The sequence below is a fragment of the Schistocerca serialis genome, chromosome 4 (assembly GCF_023864345.2).
Source record: "Schistocerca serialis cubense isolate TAMUIC-IGC-003099 chromosome 4, iqSchSeri2.2, whole genome shotgun sequence".
NCBI classification, from domain to species: domain Eukaryota; kingdom Metazoa; phylum Arthropoda; class Insecta; order Orthoptera; family Acrididae; genus Schistocerca; species Schistocerca serialis.
Window position 1 is genome coordinate 82,272,358 of NC_064641.1, and position 17,090 is coordinate 82,289,447.

Here is a 17,090-nt window from a genome sequence, read left to right on the forward strand (position 1 = left end):
ACAGTCTATAGATGACAGGGGTGAACGGCAGTTGCAGAGTAGGCGCACAACTGTTGAGCAACTAACTGCGCAAATGAAGCAAGGCGCTGCCAACAGTGTCTCCTCAACCACCGTTCAGTGGACGTTGCTGGATTTGGGCCTCCGCAGAAGGCTCCTGGTTCGTACACCCATCCTGACTCTGTTCATCGGTGACGAAGGCTGAAATTTGCACTCCAGTACTGCAACGAGACGTGCACTGAGTGGCCTTTTCAGAAGAGTCATATTCTAAGATCCGACAGATAGATGGCCGTTGACGTGTACGGCCCTGCAACAATCGTTGGAATGGTTCGGGACGGAGGTGGGAGCATTGTGGTCTGGGGAATGTTTCCGTGGCATTCCCTGGCTGATCTCGCGATTTTGGAAAGCACTATGAATCAACACAAGTATGCATCTATCCTTGGAGACCATATCCAGCCCTACATGCAGTTTTTTTTTTTTTTCGTCAGCACGATGATATCTACCAGTAGAACAACGCAACGTGTCATACTATTGGAAATGTACGTGCGTGGTTCGAAGAGCACCAGGGTGAGTCTACCGTTCTCCTTTCGCAATCAGATTCCGCGGATTTAGACCCAGACGAGAATCTGTGCAGCCACCTCGATCGGGCTGTTTGCGCTACGGATTCTCGACCAAAAAACCTAGCGCAGCTGGCCAAGGATTTTGAGTTGGCATGGCTCCACATCCGTGTCGGTGTATTGCAGAACCTCACCGACTCCCTGCACGCCCGCGCTGCGAAGGGCGGTTATTCAGGCTTTGGCAGGTGGTCGCTTTAATGTGAGTGGACCGTGTGTCTTCAACACAGGAGGCGCACATTCGTTTGTCAAGGGAAGAGGCGGCACTCTGCGTCTACGTGTACATAAACAGCTACTATCTGCTATCATTTTGAAGTACATGCCAGAGGATGGGTTGGGGTTGTTTTGGGGGAGGAGACCAGACAGCGAGGTCATCGGTCTCATCGGATCAGGGAAGGACAAGGAAGAAAATCGGAGGTGCCGTTTCAAAGGAACCATGCCGTCATTTGCCTGGAGCGATTTAGGGAACTCACGGAAAACCTAAATCAGTACTGCCAGACGCGGGATTGAACCGTCGTCCTCCCGAATGCGAGTCTAGTGTGCTAACCACTGCGCCACCTCGCTCGGAGTGCCAGAGGATGCTTCTATTGTACCAAGTACTAGAGTAGAGTACGGAAAGAAACACTGGTGAGCACTCTAATTAGCCTAGTCTTATCTATGCCGTCCCTGCAGCAGTGATACTTGGGGGGGTAATAGTACATTGCTAGACTGCTCACTTAAGGAATGTTGGGCTCTATAGGGTTCCCTTTCTGTGCAGCGACCGTGGAATATAAAATTATAAAGAATGTAGCCACCAGTAGCGGAAACATAATTTATTTATCCTGTTGCAAATCGATTTCGACTGATATCAGTCATCATCGGTGCATTTTTCTAACCGATACATGCCATAAGTAAAAGTAGTGTCCTTGGCAAATTTCTATTATGAAATAGAAATCTGCCAAGGACAGTACTTTTGCTTATGGGATGTATCGGTTAGAAAAATGCACCGATGATGACTCATATCAGTCGTAATCGATTTGCAACAAGATAAATAAATTATGTTTCCGGGACTCGTTGCTACATTCTTTATAATTTTGCTCACTTAATGTTGATTTTTGAAACTTTGTAAGTAGGTTTCGGCGGAATGATTGGCATCTGTCTTTAAAAGTTTAGCAGTTCAAGTTTTTGAGAACGTCCTTGACGTTCTTCCATGGGTCCAACAAATCTGCTTTCATTAGCTTTGCCTTTCTTTGTATGCATTCAATGTCTCGTGTTAGTCGTGTTTGTTACGGGTCCCACACACTTGAGCAATATTCTATGATGGGTCGCACGACTGTTTTATAAGCAACTCCTTTGAAGACTCAATAGATTTTCCTAATATTCTACAACTGATCGGCAGTCTGTGCCAAATGTCACGCTCTGTCTGGCGACCTATCACACAAGCCTAAAATGAATGGAAATGATAGAAGAGAGGGATGAAAATTCTCAATATTTATTACGCACTCGTCTAAGCAACGCTGCTGCAGATTTGCTATGAAACGATTTTACAATACCGTGTGCAATTTAAAGATTTAGTTGGCAATGAAGGAGCAAAGAACTACAACGATCGAAAGACGAGATTCGTCGTTCAGTACTTCGGAAAGTACTTTGTGCTAAACTTGCGCATTGAAGCACGAGACGAAATTGGTGGTATGAATAGTTAAATTCTGAAGTTGCACGCATTATTTCACTGTCAGTTTCAACAGTTTCCTATGGAAATGAACGAAGACTACGGAGAATTTATATATTACTGGTATGTACGTTGGTTGAGTTAACTGGGAAGTCTGGAACAATTTTTCGATACAAAACTCGCTATTGTTGATTGTATGCAAGAAAAAGGAGCGCAGGAGCGAAAATTAAAACATTCGGAATGGGTTGCAGACATCGACTCGACTGCACACTGCCAACAAACCGAAATTGCGAGGTGAAAAACAACTTCTTTCTGATTTGATGGGGATGCTTTTCAGCACATTCTGAGAAATTCAGTTCAATTCTCTGCTCGTAATGTACTTAAAGAAACTGCGAGGTTGAAATATTCATTGTGGCCTTGTGAAGGATAGCTGCCTGAACATTTTGCTGTTATCGAGACCTTTTACCGTTTCAGTTGAAAGAGTTCTGTGGATGTGCACATGTAACTGATTCCCATTTTAATGCAAAACCTTTTACGTAAAAAGTATCCAGGACGTCTACACTGCTTTCCTCAGGTAGTTTTCACGTCTCCACAATGAGGCTGCACACGCGCTGCAATATTTCGAGTGACATATAAGTGTGATACATGGTTTTTTTTTTCGATTGTGAAACTGAATAAATCGCGACTGCATGGGAACCAGAGTGCGGAAACCTGTGAGAATGTTTTTGGCTATCCATATGCAGACAGTTTGAAACAGACAACAATTACAGTATGTCTTCGGAGCGCCAAAACGATTAAAAAATACCGATTTTCTTTTTGGTAACCTATGCTGTTGAGAAATGTGAAATATAAAACAAAGTGCGGCTGCACTGCCATTTAAATGCGGCGCGTTCGTATTTTCCCACTCCACATCCCCCCACCAAGCGCTCACACGGCGGGCCGTGGCGGTGGGGGAAACGTGCAGCGAGGTGGAGTCCTATGGCCCTCGTGCCAAGGAACAAACTGCCAACCCAAATCTTTCCCGCCCCTCGGTGTATGGGATCATTCCATTACACATACTTACAAACTATTATACCCAGGTATCTGTATGAGTTGACTTATTTCAACTGTAAACGAATGCTGTTATAGTTACAAAATATTACGTAAACGGAGTACCTAACCTTCAGAATGGAAACTAACTATCCCATGCACTCGTCTCACTGGGATAGGCCACACATTAACAGCGAGGATCGATTGTTTTACAATAAACAAGTTTTTGAAGCAAATGTTACTGTAGAACAATCAAGAGATCCAAATTTCCAAATTTATAAGTTTCACTGGTGACGTTGTTTTATCTTGCCTAGTGTCATCAGTTATCATCATCATCATCGTCGTCGTCAACGTCATTGTCGTCATCATCATCCATTTGATATCCGCTGTGGGATAAAGGTCTGTCCTTCACATCGCTACGCAGTACAGGCGTTTAGATTTAATCATGCGTATTTCTCCTGCACATATTGTAATGTCATCAACCCATCTTCGATTAGGTCATCATATTAGTCTTTTCTTCTCCCTCGGAATCCAGCAAAGAACTTAGTTGGTCCATCTGCCATTCATGTCCCGGTCATCTCCATTTCAATCTGATTGCAGTCATAACGGCGTCTTCCGTTCCATTCTGTTTCCTTATTACTGATTATTTGCTTCTCCGTGTCTCCTACTAGTTCCCTACACATGCCACTCCATGATTCACTGAGCGACCCCCAATTTTTGAATTGTTTTCGCGTTAGAGGTCCAAGTCCCACAGCATCACTCAGCACCGGTCATACACTTAGATTGTAATTTTCTCTTTTTAGAGACACTGTAAGCTTAACATCTGAAAGCCTATTTAGTTTGCAAACAGCGCTATGGGCAGTTATACTCTATTCTTGATTTCTTTTGTCGTTCATCCAGTCATTGTCTGCCCTAGAAATAAAAACAAATCACTTGGACATAAGACTTGATAGTATTAACTCGTACCATTTTCGATATGCTGGTTCATCGTTGTCTTAGTCTACTTGTAACAGGTTTTCAATCCTACTTTCAAACGTGCTCTATTAAGTCCTTCCTTTCGTTGTCGAAGTTCATGTACCCAGAGGCAAACATTAAAGTGGCATCAGTAAAATGAACGTGATTCAGGTATGTCCCATTAACAAGCGTATATTTCTCTTCTCGTTTTAAGGATCCGAATATTTTCTTAAGGAGTGCTGAAAATAGTTTAGGCGATATGGAATCTACTTGCCTAATTCTTCTCCCACTAGTCTGATGAAGTTTATTGGATGCTGTAGCATATGTATACATTCTTTAATATGCTAACGCATATGGAATCGATGCCTTGATTCTCAAATAGCCTAACTTCAGTTGAAACTGAATGAGAAGCTGTCTCAGAATCTACAATTATCAGAAAAGTGGTAATTCATACTCACTGCTCCGTTCTGTAATTTGTTCACGCCTATCAAATGATCCCTTGTGCTGTACCAGTTCATAACGTCAGCTTGCTCCTTTGCCAGATTGAATCTAATGGTATTTTACCGGCTTGCTGATAAATATCTTGTTGATTACGGGCAGGAGGCTGAAAAACCTGAATTTTATGATGTTCTGTATGGCGTCTTTTTTATGGCGTACAAAAACTACGGTATTGTTCTACAATCTGGGAGTTGCCTTCCTCTGCTTGGATCGGCTGATTCTCCAGCGCCTCCTCACTATAAGCAGGAAATCCAGGTTAATGCGCTGGTTGAGACAAAGTTCTTCAATTCTCACTTTAGCGCTGTTACTGTGATATCTAACTCAGGGTGCTTGTTGGGAATTTGGGGGAAACATAGCAAACAAACAACGGATCAGGAGACAGATTGAGCGGAAAACGTAGTTAAGACCCTAATGATAGTGAAATGGAAGTGGGCAACGCATTTAGCCAAACGAACGGATGGACGGTACACAAAGGATAGACACAGTCTGCTAGATTCCAGGAGACAGTAAAAGATCGAGAGGATGACCTAACGGAAGGCGGATAGCTGTTACAAGAATGTGTGCTGCAGCATACTGGATGCGTACAGGTGAAGACTGTGACACACGGTCGGGTCTGGGGGAACTTTGATCCAACAATGGATAGCTAATGGCCGCTGCTGTTGCTGATGATGTTGAAGCTGGCCTAGTCTATTTGGAACATTAATGACTCTTAGCCTTATGTATATCTTTTTTTTTTTTTTTTTTTTTTTTTTTTTTTTTTCATCAGTCTACTGATTGGTTTGATGCGGCTCGCCACGAATTCCTTTCCTGAGCTAACCTCTTCATCTCCGAGTAGCACTTGCAACCTACGTCCTCAATTATTTGCTTGACGTATTCCAATCTCTGTCTTCCTCTACAGTTTTTGCCCTCTACAGCTCCTTCTACCATGGAAGTCATTCCCTCATGTCTTAGCAGATGTCCTATCATCCTGTCCCTTCTCCTTATCAGTGTTTTCCACATATTCCTTTCCTCTCCGATTCTGCGTAGAACCTCCTCATTCCTTCCCTTATCAGTCCACCTAATTTTCAACATTCGTCTATAGCACCACATCTCAAATGCTTCGATTCTCTTCTGTTCCGGTTTTCCCACAGTCCATGTTTCACTACCATACAATGCTGTACTCCAGACGTACATCCTCAGAAATTTCTTACTCAAATTAAGGCCGGTATTTGATATTAGTAGACTTCTCTTGGCCAGAAATGCCTTTTTTGCCATAGCGAGTCTGCTTTTGTGTCCTCCTTGCTCCGTCCGTCATTGGTTATTTTACTGCCTAGGTAGCAGAATTCCTTAACTTCATTGACTTCGTGACCATCAATCCTGATGTTAAGTTTCTCGCTGTTCTCATTTCTACTACTTCTCATTACCTTCGTCTTTCTCCGATTTACTCTCAAACCATACTGTGTACTCATTAAACTGTTCATTCCGTTCAGCAGATCATTTAATTCTTCTTCACTTTCACTCAGGATAGCAATGTCATCAGCGAATCGTATCATTGATATCCTTTCACCTTGTATTTTCATTCCACTCCTGAACCTTTCTTTTATTTCCATCATTGCTTCCTCGATCTACAGATTGAAGAGTAGGGGCGAAAGGCTGCAGCCTTGTCTTACACCCTTCTTAATACGAGCACTTCGTTCTTGATCGTCCACTCTTATTATTCCCTCTTGGTTGTTGTACATATTGTATATGACCCGTCTCTCCCTATAGCTTACCCCTACTTTTTTCAGAATCTCGAACAGCTTGCACCATTTTATATTGTCGAACGCTTTTTCCAAGTCGACAAATCCTATGAAAGTGTCTTGATTTTTCTTTAGCCTTGCTTCCATTATTAGCCGTAACGTCAGAATTGCCTCTCTCGTCCCTTTACTTTTCCTAAAGCCAAACTGATCGTCACCTAGCGCATTCTCAATTTCCTTTTCCATTCTTCTGTATATTATTCTTGTAAGCAGCTTCGATGCATGAGCTGTTAAGCTGATTGTGCGATAATTCTCGTACTTGTCACCTTTTGCCGTCTTCGGAATTGTGTGGATGATGCTTTTCCGAAAGTCAGATGGTATGTCGCCAGACTCATCTATTCTACACACCAATGTGAATAGTCGTTTTGTTGCCCCTTCCCCCAATGATTTTAGAAATTCTGATGGAATGTTATCTATCCCTTCTGCTTTATTTGACCGTAAGTCCTCCAAAGCTCTTTTAAATTCCGATTCTAATACTGGATCCCCTATCTCTTCTAAATCGACTCCTGTTTCTTCTTCTATCACATCAGACAAATCTTCACCCTCATAGAGGCTTTCAATGTATTCTTTCCACCTATCTGCTCTCTCCTCTGCATTTAACAGTGGAATTTCCGTTGCACTCTTAATGTTACCACCGTTGCTTTTAATGTCACCAAAGGTTGTTTTGACTTTCCTGTATGCTGAGTCTGTCCTTCCGACAATCATATCTTTTTCGATGTCTTCACATTTTTCCTGCAGCCATTTCGTCTTAGCTCCCCTGCACTTCCAATTTATTTCATTCCTCAGCGACTTGTATTTCTGTATTCCTGATTTTCCCGGAACTTGTTTGTACTTCCTCCTTTCATCAATCAACTGAAGTATTTCTTCTGTTACCCATGGTTTCTTCGCAGCTACCTTCTTTGTACCTATGTTTTCCTTCCAACTTCTGTGATGGCCCTTTTTAGAGATGTCCATTCCTCTTCAACTGTACTGCCTACTGCGCTATTCCTTATTGCTGTATCTATAGCGTTAGAGAGCTTCAAACGTATCTCGTCATTCCTTAGTACTTCCGTATCCCACTTCTTTGCGTATTGATTCTTCCTGACTAATGTCTTGAACTTCAGCCTACTCTTCATCACTACTATATTGTGATCTGAGTCTATATCTGCTCCTGGGTACGCCTTACAATCCAGTATCTGGTTTCGGAATCTCTGTCTGACCATGATGTAATCTAATTGAAATCTTATTATTATTAATATTGCAGCAATGACTGTCAAGTCGCTGATGATTCTACATAAGGTAGTTTTCAATAGGATATAGGATGATACAATGAAATTTTGTTGAGACAAGCAAAAAACCATAGGATTATTGAAGTCGCCAGAGCATAATCTTATTCTAGGTAGACATCACATTTCATCAATTAAGATGGTACACAGCTCAGTAACTAACAAAAGAGAGGCATTATACTAACATTCCTTAACTTGTTTAAATGTATGTATAGTTGAAGTTCTGTCTGAAAAACAAGTAGCTGATGATCAAAACAATGATTTGCTCAAGTAATACTAAATGAGATGCATATAGCCATTCGTAGTATGAACGAAGAAAAGGCGATTGGAAATAATCTTGTTTCGATAGAAATGGCCAACGCCAACCATGTCAGACACTCCGTCGATCTAGCGATTTGCTAGGGATTGTTTGCAGAAGAGGTTCCAGTTCTTCCGCGCACTCGGAGTAGAATTTATCGGACACCTCTACCAGGTCCTGTGGACTTTGTTCCGTCGGGAGCATTTTAATCTGCCAGGAAGTTTCAGGAGAGCACACGCTTCGCTGCAGAGTGAAACTTCATTCTAGAAACAATCCCCTGGGCTGTGACTAAGTCATTTCTCTACAATGTCCTTCCTTCAGGGGTGCTAGACTCGTAGGGTATGCAGGAGAACTTCTGTGAAGTTTGGTTGGTAGGAGATGTACTGGGGGAAGTGAAGCTGTGAGGTGGAGTCGTGAGTTGAGGCAGGATAGCTCTGTGTGAAGAGCGATTGCCCGCGTAAGGCAAATGGTCGGGGTTTGGGTCCTGGTCTGGCATAGCGTTTTAATCTGCCACGATGTTTCAAACTTTTGTTTGTTTGCGGGTACATGTCTGTAGTCCTGGTTAACAGTGAGATTCCTGTGTCACTGTACCGTAGCACACTAGTAAAGGAGGCAAAATGAAATGACGCAGTCCATTGGTAAGCTGGAGTATCGTGCGATGTTTCGTTTTCTGCATCTGAAGGGAAACAGTTCATGCTGAACTAATGTGAGAGTAGGAAAAAAAGGACACCATCATGCGACAGAGTGTTACATGGCGCACATGCTTCCAGTGTGGTCAAACAAGTCTGTAAGATGAAGAAGAATATGGCAGACCATCTCTCTGTGAAGAGCTGGGAATCGCAATAAGAGTCTCAGATGCTCGAAGACCATCGTATCAGAAATGTGCCGATGATGAAAAAGGTAAAATTCAGTCACGGATCATCCCATAGGACATTTTGAACATGACGAAGGTCGCCGTTCGCTGGGTTCTGCGACTGCACCCACCAACTGAAAAAGCCTGAGCGATCTGAAGCAACAACAGAAATACTGCAGCTATGTTACACCAATACAGACGCCATCTTGTACCATCATGACCCCCAGACAGTGAAAACTTGTTTTTACCACCACCGAAAATGGCAAAAAACCAACCACCATCGGACATGCAGGACTGAGTGTTTCCTCAAACTGCAGTGACCTAGTGATAATATACTGTCGAGTCATATTAATGTGATCAACTGTCACAAGTCTGAATAACGACCTTCTGCACCGCAGACCGCTGCAAGATGTGCAGGAAGAGGGTCAAAGCGGTTCTGAAAGGTACCGACAGGGATGTGGAGGCATGTCGATTACAGTTGGGTGGCCAGCTGTGCCGGGTTTCTCCGTTGAGGATCAATGCGCCAACAGCCCGATCGAAGTGCTTCCACCGATCTTCGACTGGGTTTATCGGTTTGGTGGTCAGTGGTGTACTGTTAACTCATCCAAAACCATTGGCGTACGTTGAGAGATGTATGACACGTTACATCATTCTGCTGGTAGATGCCATCGTGCCGAGGAGAAGCAAACTGCATGTAGGGGTGACATGGTCCCCAAAGATAGATACACACTTGCGTTGCTCCATTGTGCGTTCCAGAAAGACGAAATCACCCAGGGAATGCCACGAAAACATTCCGCGGACCGTACTCTCCCTCTTCCGGCCTGAGCCACTTGCGTTCAGACGTTTCACGCCGTAGACGCCAACGGCCATCTGTTCGATGGATCATAAAATGTGATTCAGCTGAAAAGGCCACGAGTCGCCGCTTAATGTACTGGCGTGCAAATTCCAACCTTCGTCGTCGATGAACAGCAGTCGGCTTGGACGCATGAAATTGGAGCCTAGTGGAGGCCCATACACAGCAATGTTCGCTGTACGTTCGTTGGCGAGACACAGTTGGTAGCCGCTTGGTTCCGCTGGGCAGCCAATTGGTCAACAGTTTCACCTCCCGTACACAATTCCGCAGCCGTAGTTCACCCCTGTCATCTACGGCCCATTTGTACACCCCTAATTGCCACAGTGGCGGTTTTGGATTAGTCAGTTTGCCATGCACAGTGTACTTTAAGCACAGCAGAACTCGAACAGCTTACAAACATAAAATGGCTCTGAGCGCTATGGGACTTAACATCTGAGGTCATCAGTCCCCTATAACTTAGAACTACTTAAACCTAACAAACCTAAGGACATCACACACATCCATGCCCGAGGCAGGATTCGAACCTGCAACCGTAGCGGTCGCGCTGTTCCAGACTGAAGCGCCTAGAACCACTCGGCCACACCGGCCGGCTTACAAACGTACCGTTTTGGACATGCTTCCATCCTTGGACCAAAAGCCAACTATCACGCTCTTTTGGACGTCAGTTAAAGAGCTCTGATCTGCATTACGATTAAGAGTGCACTATTTTCTGCGTCCCCCAGACACGCTTTATATACCCTCCACTGCCAGAGTTGACGTCACTGCATCATGTAGATACAGGGGGTGAACAAAAATTTGGAAACACAAGACACACAACATATTAAGATGCCTGCTACGGTGCAGGGAAACCATTGACATTCAGAACAATCGTCTTGGAATGGATAAATACGGGTCCTGTACGGTTTTAGAGAGAATCTTATACCATTTTTCCTGCAAAATAGTGACAAGTTCAGGTAAAGATGATGGAGATGGACAGCGATCACTCAACCTTCTCTCTAAAGTTGACCAGAGAGGCTGAATAATACTGAGATCAGGTGACAGCAGTGGCCAGCGGAGATGCGACGTTTTGTCCTCGTCCTCACAAAAATAGTCCTGGACGACACGAGCTGTGGAAACAGGGGCTCTGTGGTCCTGAGACATAGCATCACCATTGTACTGTGGGATAGATCTGATGAGCCGAAACAGTCACCTAACCCTTGGCAATAGTGCCAACTTGTAAAGTAACCATGGGGCCCATGGAATATTTGACAGTCCAAGTCATCACAAAGCCCCCCGCCATCTATCGATCTCGGAAGCAAGCTGTTTGCATCGCAAGCTTGGGATGGAGCACACCAAACGTAAACCCTATCTAAAGTTGGGAATAGTGTGAAACAAGACCATTCGACCAAATGACATTCTTCCACTGCCATAAGCTAGGTTATATGGCTTCGGCGCCACGTTATCCTGTTAAGGGTATTTGCGTCACTCGTGACTGTTTTGTCATTCGAGCCTGCTTTGCAGTTTCCCGCTCACCGAGCTCCCTTCTCGTTGTTTTAATGCTGACATGGTTCGCGAGTGCAACATGCAAGTCTACAGTGGTTTTTGTAGCTGTCGTCATAGTCCTCTTCAATGACCGTCCGTCCCAATGACTCTACAGATACTTTCGTCCGCATTATGACTTAACGATGATGTTTCTCTCCTTTCCCTGTGTGTTTTTCTGAGCACGACTGGCACTTATAACATATTGAGGACATTTTACAGCTGCCGTTTGAGGTAAAACACAGCAGCGCAACCCCCAGCTAGCATCTGAGTTTCTATTCAAACAGGCATTTCTCGCCTTGTTTCTATATTTTTGTTCAATCCCTGTATTTTAGTAAGGGATTTCAGATCGATTCCGTATTTCTGGATTTCCGGAAGGCTTTTGACACTGTACCACGCAAGCGGCTCGTAGTGAAATTGCGTGCTTATGAAATATCGTCTCAGTTATGTGACTGGATTTGTGACTTTCTGTCATAGGGGTCACAGTTCGTAGTAGTTGACGGAAAGTCATAGAGTACAACAGAAGTGATTTCTGGATTTCCCCAAGGTAATGTTATAGGCCCTTTGCTGTTCCTTATCTATATAAACGGTTTGGGGGACAATCTGAGCAGCCGTCTTAGGTTGTTTGCAGATGACGCTATCGTTCATCCACTAATAAAGTCATCAAAAGATTAAAACAAATTGCAAAACGATTTAGGAAAGATATCTAAATGCCGCGAAAATTAGCAGTTGACCCTAAATGACGAAAAGTGTGAAGTCATCCACATGAGTGCTAAAAGGAATTCGTTAAACTTCGGTTACACGATAAATAAGACAAATATAATGGCCTAAATACCTAGTAGTTACAATTATGAACAATTCAAATTGGAAGGAACACATAGAAAATGTTGTGGAAAAGGCTAACCAAAGACTGCATTTTTTTGGCAGGACACTTAGAAAACGTAACAGATCTACGCTTATTCGTCCTCTTATAAGAATACTGCCAGGCGGTGTGGGATCCTTGCCAGACAGGACTGATAGAGCACATCGAAAAAGTTCAAAGAAGTGCAGCACGTTTTGTATTATCGCTAAATATGAGAGAGAGTGTCACAGAAATAATACAGGATTTGGATTGGGTATATTTAAAACGAAGGCGTTTTTCGTTGCGACGGAATCTTCTCACGAAATTCCAATCACCAATTTTTTCCTCCGAATGCGAAATTATTTTGTTTACACCGACCTAAATAGGGAGAAATGATCACCACGATAAAATAATGGAAATCAGAGCTAGTACGGAAAGATGTAGGTGCTCGTTCTTTCCGCACGCTGTACGAAACTGAAATAATAGAGAATTGTGAAGGTGGCTCGATGAACAGGCACTTAAATATGATTTGCAGTGCATCCGTGTAGCTGTAGATGTCGATGTGGATGCAAGTCCCAAGAACGAGCTACCGAAACTGCCCGACAAGTTTCCGGGAGGCTGTCAAGACGACGCTTCGCGGGAAGCTGTCCAGAAGGTGCTTTGGCACAACGTCAGCGCCCCAGCTGATTCCGCCCAGGACACAGATGTTGATATTACGGCTGCCAGATTTTGCCTTATCCCCCCGGATCCCACGGTTATTCTGCTGACATGCCATCCAGTCACTTCTTCCTCCTTCCTCAAATGAGAGTGACGACGAGGTGATTTTCGAGGTGGAACCTGTCCTGGATAGCCAAAATGCAGAATTTTACAACGTATGTAGCCGCCAAGTCATCGTTGCTGGGAAAAATGTGTCTCATTGAAGAGTGAATATACGGAGTACAAACACCATCAGCCGGTTTCATGGTCACAGCTCGCGTATTTCAAGGTGATAATTAAAACTTTATGAATATCGTCGTTAATTGGTGCTCTGTTACGTATGCAGAAACCCTTATCACACTACAGGTTTGAAAAGGAAACGTATCTACTGATGCTACTAATTACGTAATCAGGGTCGTCAATTTCAATTTGCTCTGTTTATTTACTCTCGGCAGATATTTTTTGTGCTGTAAAGCAAGTACTTCCCAGATAGAAGTTAACGCTTTAATTATTATACGAGCAGTTGCACTAAATAAGTTATCTTAAAGATATACACTAAGACTTTTTGTCGTCCTTCATGGCAAGCCATCCTAGGCTTAAATTTCAGCAAGACAACGCTCGCCCGCACACGGCGACAGTTTCTACAGTTTATCTTCGTGCTTGCCAAATCCTACCTTGGCCAGCAAGGTCGCCGGATGTCGCCTCAACTGAGAATGTTTGTAGCATTATGGGCAGAGAGTTTGACGATGTAACGCGCCAGTTGGACAGAATATGGCACGATATCCCTCAGGAGGATATCAAAATCTCTGTCAATCAATGCCAAGCTGAATAACGGCTTGCATAAGGGCCAGAGATGAACCGACGCATTATTGATTACCTCAATTTGTGAAGATCTTTCTCTTGAGTACACCATCGAATTTTTCTGAAACTATCACAATTTGTTTGTCTGGATGTACATGTCATATCTTCCGATTTCCGTCCCATTTCGGTAATTCCTCCGTAGTGCGTCTTTCTTTTTTTATCTTTGTGTACATCGGCGTTACCATTCAGGAAATTATATTCACTTGCCACGCGGTTCATCTGGATGGTGCAGTGTATCAGACAAAAGGATTGAGAGCAGAATCATCGTGCTTTGGTTGGAAGCTTCTGCTGACGTTTTTTCAATCTTTTGCGAGCTTTTTTTTTTAAACTCCATCTTACGCAAAGCACAGTATATTTCTTTTTTATTTATCCAGCCATGTTTCGACACTTATCTGTTATCTTTTGTGGGTATCGATTTATTACTATAAAATGCCATACAATGTTCACGGTTGTTTTTCTATTTTAGGCCTAAAAACTTTAACATACACATCTTTGATTTTTTTTTTTCGATTTCTCACCTGCAATTACGCCGTCTATGAGAACTACTTTTTTGCAGGTCGGTTTTTTGTGCCTTTTCAGCGTTTGACGGCATGTCACCTCCAAAGTAATCATGAAGAAATTTGCTTATTTTGGAAACACTTTTTCGTAATTAGTGGTTGTGTATGTCACTGTACTTATGTTTTCTGTCCAGTTGCGTGTCTTTAGTAGATACCTCTTTCAACTGGTATTCCGTGCACTGTATTCCACACTTTTTCTTGTACTTCACTCTCATATTTTTTCTTCACAAGAATTTTTCGCAAACACTTGCGTCTCCACACTTATACGGAGGCGCTCACTTGTTCGTCTCTTTGTTCAGTGCGGCCCTAATTTGAATGTTTTGGTGAGAACTGTAGTAGTGAGTCTTTTGGGGAAGAACTTATGTGCTACAATGTGTGTGTGTGTTTGGATATGTGAAGAAGTCTGATTACTATACTTTAAATATAGATATGTCTTCGTTAGCTCTTGAAAGCTGCAAACAATGTTTTGTTGCATGTGTCTTGTTTTCATGCAAGACTTACTTTCCTTGTAATACAGCTTTTTGTATGTAGCAGTTCCCATCTACTATGAGTTTTTGGGAGACTCTACTGCTTTCTGTGCGGATCTTATAAGGCTCTAACTGCGTTTGTGTAATGTATTAAGACACCACTATTCATGCTCAGCCAGCACTTTATTAATGGCACCGTATCGTATGGCTTTTCTAGATCAGTGAACATTAATCGAGTTGTTTTACATCTTACAGTACGTTTTTTCTATTACGCTTCCCAAAAAATACCATCTACATATGACCGACTTGTCCTAAGTACATCTTCGTCTTCTGATTCTTTAAAAAGTTTCTATTTTCTCTTTTTTAACAGTTGTCTGTAGGGCCGTGTAAAGAAACACATTCCATTCGTACCTCTTCAATTTCTACTATTATTTCTGCTTCGCTCCTTTAAAGCAAAGTATATAATTACCTCCATCCATTGAAGAAGCCAACACAAGATAGAATATATACCATAATTAAGGCAGAAGATATACGAAGGAGACGCCTCCTCAATTTGCATGAATCTTCTCCTTAGGAATATGTTTTCCAACACATAAAATCCCTCAGTCGAAAATTCAATTGCCAACAATCGCTATTTGCTGATAACTGTTTCGGCTTGCATTATAATCGCCAGCCAGTGCCACTTAGTCAAATCAAGATGATCTACTAGATGTAAAAAAAAAACGAGAAAAATCCTCTATTAATTCGTTTAAATCTGATATAACATTTTAATTAGGTCTTCGCCAATCATGAGATTTTTTCTATTTAGATACCCTCTTCTATTAAAGATAAGGAAATCTCATTGACTGCTATTCATGTCTACATCCTAAATAATTTACAAACGAGTTTATCCGTGCACGAGGTGCCTTCTGAAAATCATTTAAAATACTGCTGTATTTGACTAAGTGGCGTTGGCTGGCGATTATACAGCAAGCCGAAACAGTTATCAGCAAATAGCGATTGATGGCAATTGAACAAGGTAAAGTTACGAAGTTTTGGAAAAAAATGGAAATTTGTGATAAGATCTTATGGGACCAAACTGCTGAGGTCATCGGTCCCTAAGCTTGCAAACTACTTAATCTAACTTAAACTAATACGCTACGGACAAAACACACACACACACACACACACACACACACACACACACACACACACACACACACACACACACACACACACACATGCCCGAGAGAGGACTCGAACCTCTGACGGGAGGAGCCGTGCGAACCGTGCAGGACGCCACAGACCGCACGGCTACCCCGCGCGGCACAAATTTTTGAATACTGTTGCTATATAGGTATGTTCAAATGGCATTTATAGGCGTGCATAAGTTTTAAAATTACATTCTACCTCAAATTTTCAAATTCGCAGCTGTTTTCAATTCAGGAACATCGATTTAATGCTAGTCATATCCAAATTAGTAACCAAAACGTAACAAAATTTTTATGCCTGTGGCTTATAAAATGAACTCTCTCGAATTTAATTAATGAGTACTGGTTACTGAACAAAATTTACTAAGTATGGTACATTGCACCAAATTTCATTGGCTGTGTTCGCTTCCTGCAGGTGAGCAATAGCAATGCAGAGCGAGAATTTATGTAGTGGCGAGCGGTAGGAAAGTACTGGCTTTGCTTCAACGTATTCCTACAACTGTTATTTTAGCTTCTCTATGGCGATCGAAAATAGAAACTACGTCGTTGTGCTTATTATTAATTCACTGTTCCTCCTCTTATACGATTCAGCCGATTCCTATAAACTTGCAAAGTCAAGATCTCTTTCGTACAGACATAATCTAATATTTATGACAAACTGCAGAAGAGTGGCTAATGAAGTATTCTTTTTCTTTGCTTTTGAATACCTTGGGATTTTTGTTTCCTGCTTGATGTACTGGCAATCTGATACAGAGTTTTTCAACAGAGTATAAAATTCCATTCTAAAACCTACTCGTGGATGCGCAGTCATTATAGTATATATTTTTATTTGTCGTATTGTGATTGTGAATTCCACAGATCAGTCTTTATTCAGTCTTCTTATTAACAACAAATACCATTAGCGGTTTATGTACTGACAAATAAGTGTAAGTATCCCTAGGTTCCTTAAAATTTTTCCGCAAGATGTTCTGTTCACAGCTTTACGTAATATTCTCACTAGACCATCTTGTAGACTTTTTCAATCTTATAAGGAGGCCAGACGGCAATCTGATTTTTTAAATTTTTTTGTATTTATAGTACGCAAATTTCAGAAGTCAAATATTCATCTTCTACAGCAGTTCGAACCGACTTTCAGAAATTCTCGAGAAAATCGACTTTGAAGTTTTCCTGATGTCT

General features: G+C 42.3%; 1 protein-coding gene across 1 annotated transcript in view; it reads left to right on the forward strand.

The window, feature by feature from the left end:
* The window catches only part of LOC126473648 (serine/threonine-protein kinase meng-po), a 368,324-nt gene that overhangs the window by 85,966 nt on the left and 265,268 nt on the right, over positions 1-17,090 (forward strand). The window lies entirely within an intron of this gene.